General features: G+C 36.6%; 1 long non-coding RNA gene and 1 pseudogene across 1 annotated transcript in view; one reads left to right on the top strand and one right to left on the bottom strand.

Moving 5' to 3' along the window:
• LOC120586779 (uncharacterized) overlaps positions 1-12,926 on the top strand; it is a 397,178-nt gene that overhangs the window by 210,026 nt on the left and 174,226 nt on the right. The window lies entirely within an intron of this gene.
• Positions 8,272-8,349, bottom strand: LOC120586892 (uncharacterized; annotated as a pseudogene).

Here is a 12,926-nt window from a genome sequence, read left to right as displayed (position 1 = left end):
TGATGGGGCCATCAGTGGCCCAAGTTTCTTCAAGCTTGCCCCTCTCAGGGTGGAACCTTCATCCCATGAGGTGGGGCAAAGGCAATGAGGGCTCGGTATTCCCAGCAATGCCATTCCCAAGTAGAGTTCCATCTCCTGCGGGGAGGGGGGCGGTTTGGCCAGGAGGAGGGAGCCCCCACCTCTAGGGCTGCACTCACCTAGAACTTAACCCCAGCAACAATTAGCTGGGGCAGGATAAGAAATGCTCATGTTCTGCCCTTTCCAGAAAGATAGTTCTCTGACTGGGGGATGGAGGAATCCTGTGCTGTGCTCTTGGCTGCAGCAGGCCTGAGTGGAGCTTCTGTCCCCCTGAGCTGGGAGGAGTGAAGGAGGGAATAGGTCATCTTTTCAATACTACAGACTCTCACAGCTCTTACAGAGTTTTAGTAGATTTTCTTGAATAAATGTTTCTTCATTTGCTGTATACCCATGGAGCCATTTTAAGAGACTTATTTTTTTTGTTTTTGTTTTTAATTTGTCATCAGTTTCACTGGGTAGAGGCTCAGTGGAGCACCTCGTGCTGTCCTGCCAGATTGGAACTCCTGTCTGTGCTATTTCTTACAACTGCAGTTTACAGTTTTTCAAAAAATTTTAAAAAGTTTAATGAAAAAAAAATGGCATTGAAATGGTGTCTTAGATTGGTTTCAGGACCGATTTTTTTTTTTTTTTTTTTTTTTTGCAAATAATTCTTTGGCAGAGACTTTTAGGAGAAGGGGAGTTAAGAAGGAGAAGGGGCAGGAGAGGCACAAGCAAGGATGTGGTCTGGTGGGTTCATTCCACGAGAGTTCCAGAACATGACTTACATCATAGATTTGGTCCCATCTTGAGGCAGGTCAGTCATTCATTAAATTCAGGATGTCCCTGAGGAATGACTGTCTCTTTGGCAAGGTAGCTTATAGATGCCAAGGACAGTTACCTAGAGAAAAGGCCAGCTGTGAGCAATTAACAATCAATACTAAATGCCGGTGGGGGTTGGGTGCACCCACCAGGTAATGAGGGCTGTTTCAGTGGGTGCACTCACTGTTTCAGGGGCTAAAGTTACCAAGGAAAATGAGAATTAGTCTTATGTCATGAAAGTGATATAAATAGTAGGTTGTTATGGTAAATGAGCCAAGCCAGGTGAATAGAGCAGTCTCTTTTGTCTTATGGTATACAAAACTTACCTAACATATAAAACAATAACACAGTTGAATTGGCAGTTCTAAGGTGCTTCTTTTCCATTGAGGAAACAAATCCATGGCATTGTTCAACATCTCACGTATTGTTTTCTCATGCACTCATTTAACAAAGAGCCATTGAGCATCTTGCTAGGTACTATTGTTATGAAGATAAATAAACTAGGCTCTCTAGTTAAGGTGCTAACTGTGCAGTGGGAACGATGAGGATTAAATCGGGGCATGTAACAGTCTGGGAGGTGCTAGGATAAAGGTCAGTCCCAGGAGTGGTGGATGCCTGGGGGCAGGGGGGCATTGCTTCCTGGCTGAGAATTTGTCCAAGTCCTCTGATTTCTAATTCAGTACTCTTTTATTAAACTACAATCAAAAACACTAGAGGAGAAAGGGTTCTTGAATTCCCCAGGGCTTACATTGAATCATAATCATGTTAAATACATCAGCCATCACATTATGCACTGCTACAGTAAACTCACTATTAAAGTTTACCATGGTTATAAATAAAAGTAGTGTTGTTTTTGCTTCCATAAATTTAACTATGCCTTCCGAAATAAATATAATTACATTTATTGGCACACTTAGAATGGGTAACCTTGTAAAAATTATTCCTAAGTGTTAAGAGAGACAGCTGGGGAAAGAAACTAAGAGGAAGAATACACAGGATATTATCATAACAATCGGAAAATGATTTTTATACTTACAAGCAAAACATTATGAAAGCATGATCTGAAAATCTTTCTTCACAGTATCTCTGATCATATTTCACATAGACCTGAACCCCTCCTACATGCTATTTATGAGATCATCAATTTAAATCAGGGGAAATATAAAAATGAAAACATGTTCAGTACAAAAGAAAGAAAATCTTATACTTTTTTTCTATTTAAGTGAAAGTAGTCAATTGCATATTTAAAAACACTTTTTAGGTATTTTAAATAACTCATTTACTCTTTTCTGATATTAAAATACTGTTTAATCATTTAGGAAATCTTGAAAACATAAAAATGTATAAATATTGTAATCAGATGCTTCTAATGTTTGTATCATGTAGGTTATTAATTTGACTTATTTATTATGGTGTGGGAGTACCTTTTCCTTTCTAGTTTATTAAAAGTGCTGCTTTGTTTTTTGTTTACTAAGCACATTTTAACTAAGTTTAGATAAATGTCTGTCATTTGGTGTTAGTAAATGAATGGATGGATGGAAAGATAGATGTACTGATACAAAGTATGATAATGTTAAGATTACTTAGTTGTCACTATTTTTTAAATTGAGATATAACTGATATAACATACTTGTTTCAGGTATGCAACAAAATGATTTGATATTTGTATATGTTGCAAAATGATCACAACAGTAAGTCTAGTTAACATTTTAGTTAACATTCATAGTTATACATTTTTTTTGCGATGAAATTTTTAAGGTATCTTTTAATGATAACTTTCTTACGAACTTTAAAATATGCAATACAGTATTATTAACTGTAGTAACCATCCTGTATGTTACAGCCCCATGACTTATTTATTTTTTAACTTAAAATTTGTACCTATAATTCATGTCACCCATTTTGTCACCTCCCCCTACCTGTGGCAATCACTAGTCTATTCTCTGTATCTATGAGCTTGGTGTTGTTTCCCCCTCCTTTTTTTTTTTAGATTCCACATGTATGTAAGATCATGTGCTTTTTGTCTTCTCTGTCTCACTTTTTTACTTAGAATAATGCCTTTAAGGTCCATCCATGTTGTTGCAAATGGCAAGATTTTATTATTTTTATGGTTGAATAATATTCTTTTATATCACCTTTTCTTAATCCATTCATCCATTGATGGACAGTTAGGTTGTTTCCATATCTTGGCTACTATAAATAATGCTTCAGTAAACATGGGATTACATACATTCTTTTTCAAGATAATGTTTTTGTTTTCTCTGGATAAATACCCAGAAGAGGAATTGCTGGATCATATGATAGTTCTATTTTAATTTTTGAGGAACCTCCATACTGTTTCCCACAGTAGCTGCATCAATTTATATTCCCACCAGCACTGCACAAGAGTTCCCTCTTATCCACATCCTGGCCAAGACTTGTTATTTCTTGTCTTTTTGATAACCATTCTAACAGATATGAGAGGATATCTCATTGTAGTTTTGATTTGCATTTCCATGATGATTCGCTAGTAATGCCGAGCATCTTTACATGTACCTGTGGGCCATCGATATTTCTTCTGTGGAAAAATGTCTTCAGATCTTTAGCCAATTTTTTAATTGCATTTTTACTTTTTTTGATATTCAGTTGTCTGAGTAATTAAAAAAAAATGTTGTGACCAATGGTAGACTGCTGTATTAGTGACCCCAATCCCTCACTCCATATCCAAAGGATCGTTGTTATCCTTTACCATATGACTTTGCGATGCCTTTTACTGAAGGAGTGTCATATATTTTCTATCTCTTGACTTTAGATTTAGTCATATAACTTGTTTGGGCCAGTGGAGGTTAAATTACAGTGTGTCAGTTCCAGGCCTAGGCCTTAAGAATCATTGTGTGTTTCTACATGCCTTCATGTATGTCTACTATGGTTATGAGAAGAACATGCTAGAGTCAGTACTAGACCCAGGAGGAAAATGAGCTAGATATGAAACAGCTTGAACAGATGAGTTGCCCCAATTGGACCCTCTAATATCAATCAACTACCTGCCTGCCAACCTGAAAACACGTTAGCCCAGCTGATATTAGTAGAACCATTTTCCAGCCTAGATCAGCCAACTCCCAGCCAAACCAGACACATGTGAGGTGAATACATTTTTATTGTTGCATGGCACTGAAGTGTTATGATTGGTTGTTAGGCTGCATCTCTTTGAAAATAGATCACTAATACATGGTCAGATAAAATGATCTCAACTAACGCTATGTTTTGTTGCATACTGAAGAAAATTTCGTATTGCCTAATATATGAAAAAACTTTTAAAATGTGCTATAAACACTTGAAAAGAACACTGAAAATAGAAATAAACCGCAATAGATAGTAGTAGGGGACCTTAGTACTCCACTTTCAACAATGGATGGATACAGCCAGATGGAAAATCAATATGGGAACATTGAATTTAAACTGCATGTTAGATAAGGTGAACTTAACAGACATTTGTAGAACATTCCATCCAACAGCAGCATAATACATATTCTCAGGTACATGTGGAAAATCTCTAGGATCGATCGTTGTTAGGCCACAGAATAAGTTTTAATACATTTAAGAAGATTTCGATCATATTAAGCATCTTTTCCAGATACAATGGTATGAACCTAGAAATCAATCTAAAACTGGAAAATTCACAAACTTGGGGAGGTTGCGAGGATCTCATATACAGCATAGCGATTATAGTTAACAGCACAGTGTTACGTACTTGAAAGTTGCCAAGAGAGTAGATCTTAAATTTTCTCACCACAAAATAGAAATGGTAACTATGTGATGTGATGCAGGTGTTAGCTAATGCTGTGGTCATTTTGCAATATAGTCGTGTATCAAATCAATACACTGTACATCTTAAACTTACACAGTGTTTTATGTTAATTTTATCTCAATAAAACTGGAAAAGATAAACTATAATACCCCCCAAAAACCTCACAATAAACTGTAGAAAATTTCTCATTTCTATTATATTTCTACCAGTCTTACTTCTTCTCTCTCTTCTGAAATATATATTCTGTCATTCATATCTATATAGCCATTTAAATTTTATTGTGAATTATGAAGAAAAATATTTTATCCTTCATGAATACTGTTTTAAAGAAGAGGAGAATATTTTTTATCACTACATTTTTTTCTATTTACAAAAATTGTTTATGGAGAAAAAAGTACATGCACACTGACCTTCAACTGTATCTAAGGATATGTTCTAAAATCAATAGAAAAAGTATAATTTCTTTCTTAATGGTATAAGTGCATTCATTGAACATGGGTATTTCCTAGGGCTACCATAAAAAAGTACCATAAACTACATGCCCTAAAACAACAAACATGTATTGTCTCACAATTCTGGAAGCTAGAAGTCCAAAATCAAAGTATCAGTAGGGTTGTTTGCTTGTGAGGCATCACAGGAAAAATTTGCTCTATGCTTTTCTTCTATCTTCTGATGACGTCTAACAGTCTTTGGTGTTCTTTGGCTTGTGGTTGCATTATTCCAATCTCTGCAGTCTTCCCATGTCTGTGTCTTCATATGGCTCTTATTTAAGGACACAAGTTACAATTTTGTTGACTTCATATTCTTGAAAGTTGTGTATTTCTTCTGTGGTCATGGTTTTTGTCTTCTTGATGTTCAACTGCAGTCTGGCTTTGGCACTTCTCTTTTCACTTTTATCAGATGTCATTTCAAATCATTGCTTCTTTCTGCCATTAAGATGGTATCATCTATGTATCTTAGATTCTTGATATTCCTTCCACCAATTTTTACTACTTCCAATGAGTCTAGCCCAGTTTTTTTTCATATGTTCTGCATACAGATTGAATAAATAGGGAGGTGAATATACTCTTGTCTGACACCTGCTTTGCATATAGGAAACCATTTTCTCTCCATATTCTGTCCTGACACTGGCTTCCTGTCCACAGTACAGGTTATGCATCAGGACAATCAAGTGCTAAGGCACATCTATTTCTTTCAGAGCAACCCATAGCTTTTCATGATCCACATAGTCAAAGGCTTTAGTCCATAAAACATGGACTATCTTCTGAAATTCCTTGGACCACTCCAGTACCCAACAAATGTTCACAATTACGTCATCAATTCCTCTCTCTTTTCTGAATCCAGCTTGAACATCCAGCATTTCTTGCTCCATCTAACGCATAAGCCTTTGTTATATAACCTTGAGCATCACTTTAATTGTGTGGGAAATTACAGTAATGGTCCTATAGTTACTGCACTCCTTGGCATCTCATTTCTTGAAAATTGGGATATATATTGAATGTTTCCAGTCTATAGGCCGCTGTTTTGTTTTCTATATTTGTTGACATATTTTTGATAGAATTTTGACAGAGATGGTCTCTGTGGCTTGAAATAATTCTATCGCTATCAGTATCCCTTCTATTCCTGATGATTTATGTCTTCCCAAGATTTCCAGGGCAGCTTTTACACCACTTATTAGAATTTCAGATGCTTCCTCACAGGAATCTTCAAAGGTATTTGTTACCCTTTTGTCTCTTCTGTACAGATTTTCAGCATACTGTTTATACCTTTTCTTTATTTCCTCGTGGTCATTTAATGTGCTTCTTTCGTGGTTCAGTATTCCTAGTCTAGGTTTGAATTTCTTGAATCTTCTGATAGAGAACTCTTGTTTTCCTTTTTTGTTCTCTTTTATCTCATTACATTGACTATTGTAATAGTTCTCTTTATCTCTGTATGATAGTCATTGAAAAACTGCATTCAGATTCTAACCCTGATTTTGTCGCCTTTTACCTTTGCCTCTCACCTGTCTAAAAATTTTTAGTGTTTCTTCTGTTAACTATTTTGATTTTTCTTTCCTGTTTACCACTGGCATTGTCTTTTTGCATTCTTTCCTAATAATATTTCTAGTTTCAGTCTACATTTCTTCTGGTCCTCGATCAATTAAGTTTAACAGTGCAAATCTGCTTTTTATGTGGACTTTAAATCCTTCAGTAATGTTACTTAGATTATATTTTGAAACTAAGATTTTTGTAGTGCTCTTCTTCAGCTTTAATGCTTGATATTAACTCCTGGTCGTGTTTTGGCAGAGAGACTTCAGCTTCACTATCTCCTGCTTCCAGTTACATAGTCTATTTGATTTCTATATTGACCATCTGATAATGCCCACGTATACAGTCATCTGTTTGATTGTTTGAAGCATGTGTTTGTGATGGACAAATTGTCGGCTTTGCAGAAGTCCACGAGCCAATCTCTTGCTTCATTTCTTATCCCTACTCCAAATTTTTTCAATGACATTTAATTCTGCTTTATTTCCTACTTTTGCATTCCAATCACCTGTGATTATCAGCATGTCTAGTTTTGGTGTGTGATCAATTTCTTCTTGGATACTTGTGTAAAAGCTTTCAGTTTCATCTTCTTAAGCCTCTGTATTTGAAGTGTAAACTTGAATGGGTTATATTAATAGGTTTTTCTAGAAGTCTGATTGGTATTATTTGGTTGGAACTTGAACTGTAGCCCTTAGCTGCCTGTGCTTCATCTTACCTCAGTGTTAAAGTCACACCATTTTTTCTGAGTTTATTATTTCCAGAGTAGTACACTTTGTGTTTGTTTGACTGGAAATGTCCCATTCCAGTCTGTTTTAGTTCTCTAACACCAAGCACTGCGATGTTTAGATGTTTTATTTCTTGCTTTACAATTTCCAATTTACCTTGGTTCATGTTTCTTATGTCCCATGTTCCGATCGTATGTGTTGTTCAGCATTGTACTTCCCTGTTACCTATGTGCACATCAGCCGCTAGATATCTTTCTGGCTTTGGTCTGGTTACATCATTAGCAACAATGCTATTCATAGTTGTTCTCTGCTCTTCTCCAGTAACTATTTGAGTACATTTTGACCTGGGAGTTATCTCTGGATAAACAAAGTCCAAGAAAACAGATAAAGAGTTATAGAAAGTTGTGGAGTTCCCCCAAAATGGAGGAGCCAAACTAATATCCAGGGAAGCAACCCCTGGAAAGCCATGTCCTCATACATGGGTAGTCAAACAGTTTCCTGCAATATAAACACTGAGGCAAGGAACGCCACACAGTTGAGGAAAGCATTATAGGTAGAGGCCAAAACAATGACATATAAAAGAGGAAATGGAGATAATGCAGAAGGCAAAGGTAACTGAAAAATAAAAATATCCTTGTACACTGTTGGTGAGATTGTAAATTGGTTCAGCCACAATGGAAAACAGTATGACAGATCCTCAAAAAAATAAAAATATAAATTACCATGTCATCCAGCAATTCCACTTCTGGGAATATGTCTAAAAGTAATGAAAACACTAGCTTGAAACAATATATGCACCTCCATGTTCGTAGAAGCATGATTTACAATAGCCAAGAGATAGACAACCTAAGTGTCCATCAGTGGATGAATGGATAAAGAAGTTATATATGTATCACATGTACTACACTTGATCTTAGCCAAAAGGCTGAGAAACAATATATCACACATATATAACCACATATATATGTATGTGTGTGTATACACACACACACACACACACACACACACACACACACACACACATATCTCACTATTTGAAAATTAAAATGAGATTATCTATGTAAAATACTATAACACCTGGTGCAGGGTAAAGCACTCAATATATAGAATACACATAATGAATTGTAAATGACAATACAGTAAATGAATTGGCTTCCAAATTTTATTTTGAAGATGGTTAGTTAGAATTGTAAAAACTTTGCCTAAGAATCAATATTAAAAACGGAATGCCTAGACATCTAGGCTAGATCCAGAAGAGTTTAGACCATTAAACAACCTGATGTATAAAATCTGAGTTCCTAACTAAACCATTGCTAATTGAACCTGCTATGGTTCTTAACAATGTTGGTGACTATATAATTGTTCAGTATGAGACAATGAGACAATGCATTTGGAGCTCCTGAGTAGCCCATCTGTAAGTTATTCTCAAAGTGTGGTCTGAGGACAGCAGCCTCTGCAGTCTGTTACTGGGAACAGTTATTGAGAATAAACATTCAAAAAATTTTACAGCAATTTAATGGAGTGATTTTATGTCTATTGAATGTAATAATTAAAAAATTTGGCTTGCATTTTTATCTTATTTTTCTGGTAAATTATACTGTATTTTACAAAAGTTTTGGCACATAATGGATCAGGGGTTGGGGAAGGGATAATAGGGACTTATCACAGATAGACCACAGATAGTTTGAGAAGCACAGATCTAAAGTAAGTGTTTACTCCATTCACTTTATCAGATTGCCCTACTTTATTTTCTTTATAGAATTTACCACTATCTAAAATTAACATGTTTGTTGAATTTTTATCTCTCTTCTTCTACCAGAAGGTAATCTTTGGGAGGGTAAGTCTTATCTGTCTTATTACTAACAATTAGATTAGTGTCCAACATGTATTAGAAGCTAAATAAATTTTAGTTGAATGAATAAGTAGGTTAAATTTTAACCGATGTTGTTATCACAGTAATAATTGTTATCATACTAGAGGCAGAGATCATCAGAACTCTGTCTAGGTGTGGCTTGCAGCTGTGGTGAGGTGGTGAGGGCAGACCATCTCTTCTCCAAACCACAGGATTGAAATCTATGACTCCAGAGAAAATCTTTAGAATTTATGAATAATCAACTTCTTTGATATGGCTCTGCTTTCTGACCAATTATCAAGCTACTTGTAAATATTTTTTAAACTAAAGATTTCACATAGACTATATAGTTAACATATTTGAGTTAAGTACTCTAGGTGCTTGGGGGTAATAAACTATTTAAAAATGTTTCTCACTTATTTTCAGACCATTTTCTAGTCCAGACCAACCTCCTTTGTCCTATTACTGTGAATTACAGATTTTTCACTGTCATGGTTAAAAGAGAGTAAGTTAATTTAGATCCTTGGATGACTAAAGCTGGAAGGATATTTTTAGTGATTCTAATGACTCAATCTTGTGGTTTGCTGCAAAGACAGTATTAGAAGCTTTTATTGAAGTTAGAAAGGGGTGATGAAGAGGTATATGCTGCAGGGGGTTGGGGGAGATGGAGAGATAGGAATAGGGAAAACTGCTTTCCAATTATATAACAGCAAATACCGTAGCTGTCCTTACAGAAGGTCAGAAATGCAGCAACTGAAGCTGTCACATAATAGACAATTTGATGATAGTAACTAAGAAAACACAAAAGGCAGCTAATCTCCCCCCTACTGATAAAGCTGTCTGAGGTAGATCAATTTAGTCATGGTTGTTGTTAGGAAATTGCACTTGTTTGGTGTTTCACAAGCAGATCATGTAGTTTCCTAGGAAACATCCTTTTTCACTTAAATCTAATTCTCCCACGTTGTGGGATGTGATGAGTCACTCAGCCTGATTTTTCTCTCACTTCCCTCTACCCATTAAAAAGGACCTACCAGCTGGAACTCTACTAAATGAAATGAATTTATTAGCTCTTTTCACCTTATTCTTCACTTAACTCTTGTGTTTCTTCCTTATAAGTCTAACTGCTTCCCTGATGTGAAGGGCCAGAAATAATGAAGGAGCAAGACATGTGATGTGAGCAAGTGTTGAGCACTGACTTTTTTCAATTTCTTGGTTATTAAACTATATTTCAGCTTCTAGCTTTAAATGGAAAACATTATATGCATAAAGATGTTTTTTTCCTGTAGCCTGTAGTGGAATTCGATGTCAATTTCATTTAATTTCACATTCCCAGTCACGCTTTATTGTATGGTCATGTGAGGGAGAGAGAGAGGAAGAGGAAGAAAGAGAGGAAGAGGAAGGAAAGGGAGAGAGGGAGGGGGCGAGGGAGGGAGATTGAAGGGGAGAGAGAGCAAAAGAGAGCAAGAGAGAGGAAAGGAGAGAGTGAGGAGGGAAGTAGAACGTAGAAATAAGAACTTATGCAGATATTTTCATTCTTATCTGAGCCAATTAATAGAAGCATTGCCACAAAATATCTAATACCTCAATATAATAAAAATATTTTAATTTGTGAAATGCAAATATATATATTTAAATTAAATCAGCATGTTCACTCCTAAATATGATGAGTTTACAATTAATTAAGCTTGCACATTTTAAGCATAGTTATCTCTTTGGTAACTGGGGAGGAGGCATAGACACAAATGACAGAGGGCAGTCTGCTGAGATTTAGCATGAATAAAGAATTCTCAGAGTAAAACCTCACTGACTGATGGAGCCAAGAGTACCACCTATGGAAGGCCCCTGAATGTTGACTGGGTACTCCCACACTGGCCCATGCCGTTAGCACATTGTCTTCTCTCATTTTTGTTATACTCTCAAGTATATACTATGTGTCAGGAGCCATGCTAATTTCTCTCCACGTTATCTCCTATGAGATGAGATATGGTGCTATTACCTTCATTTCACAGATGAAAAAATCAGGGTCTAGAGTGTGTAAATGCTTTGCCCAAAGTCACGCAGCTTAGGGCAGCTTTAGGACTTGTTCTCAGCTCGGCATCCATGATATTAATAGCTAATAATCTACATTCTTCTCCTGGGCAAATTTATTGGTCTTATTTCAGATGAGAGGTTGTAAAGGCTATGAAAATGCCTGTGGCTGAGCCATCAAGCCACGAAATTCACAGAGTCAACTGTAAATATATCTCAAGCTTAGATGGTCTAACCAATGTGGCTCAAATAAAGACATGATCAATATGGTCAGAAACAATTTTGCAGTAAAATTACCTGGGGAAGGATGGTCAGAGACTTACTGACCTTGCACCATGTAATCCCCCAAAGAGTTTTCTCTCGTAGGCTGTGAGAAGTAGAGATGATACATTCTCAACCCTCCTGTGCTGAAGGTTCCTAATGTCCGTTGTTATGGACATAGAGGGGGCAGCTGTGGTGGAACACGTTTCACAGGGTTACAAGTAATCAAGCCACCTTTGGTTAGAACCATAACAACAACCTGCTCACTTTTATCTGCTTCTCACGTCAGGCTTCCCAGTGAACGTTGATCTGATGAATGAGCTGCATTTATAAACTATTGAAAACCAGTAATCTAGCTCCAAGACAGTGTGTAAGTTAGCTTTTAGTGCCTAATGAACCATTGTAAAACTTTAGTGGCACATAATAGCTTTGACTGTGGAGTTCATTGGATCTAGACTTGAATGGTCGTAGACTCGTATGTGTGAAGCTGTCTGGAGATCTAGGCTGGCCTTGGTTAGGAGTCTCTGTCTGCTCATGTGTCTCTTCTCCTCCTGGTCTGGTGGAGTAGCCCAGGCATGTGCTGCTTTTTATCGTGTTGACTCCAGAGCACACGTAGAAACACACAAGGCTTGCTGAGGGCAGGGTCAGAATTGTCACACCATGGCTTCCACTCAGTTCAATTGGCCAAGTAGGTTCTACTGTACCATAGAACCCACAAGACGTATGCTCTGTTCTCCACAGTGGGAGAGCACTGCAAAGCTGATGGCAAAAGGCGTGTGTACAGAGAGGATAAAGAGCCACATTTGAAGTTCTACGCATAACACTAATGGTGAAAAATTTGTAATTTATTTATAATCTGAGTCTTAATTTCCTCTTTTGTTAAACTGCATTATTCCTGCCACATGGAGTACTTGTGAGAATTGATTGTGGAAAAGGATGTGTAAGTTCCCAGCATACAGATGGAAAGTAGCTGACTCAGGGCTCCTTCCTACTCTGCCCGACCCATTCACCCACTCATTTCCCTTCAGTGTTCCCATTTCGGAAATATTCTCTTCTCTGTTCAAAGGAAATTCTTCCTGAGGGCCAGAGACTTAATTCCAAGATTCTGTATTTTGCTTTACCACATTTTAGGCCCTTGTATGCTACCATATGAACAAGCAGTTGTTTTCCAGGATGTACAGATGTTGTTTGTTTCATTTTTGGATTCAGGTCCTTATTGGTCCTACTTTTAAGGTCCATTTCCCAGAAAACATTTTATATACAGAAAAGATAAAGAGCAGCAAATGACATTATTAATATCTAAAGACTCATTAAATTCTACTCAGAATTAAAAGGTTCCAAACTCTCTTGGAGAGTTCTGAGTATAAATGTTA

The sequence above is a fragment of the Pteropus medius genome, unplaced genomic scaffold (assembly GCF_902729225.1).
Source record: "Pteropus medius unplaced genomic scaffold, Ma_sr-lr_union100, whole genome shotgun sequence".
Lineage (NCBI taxonomy): Eukaryota > Metazoa > Chordata > Mammalia > Chiroptera > Pteropodidae > Pteropus > Pteropus medius.
The sequence above is the reverse complement of the archived record's forward strand: the minus strand, read 5'-3'. Positions and strand labels throughout refer to the sequence as shown.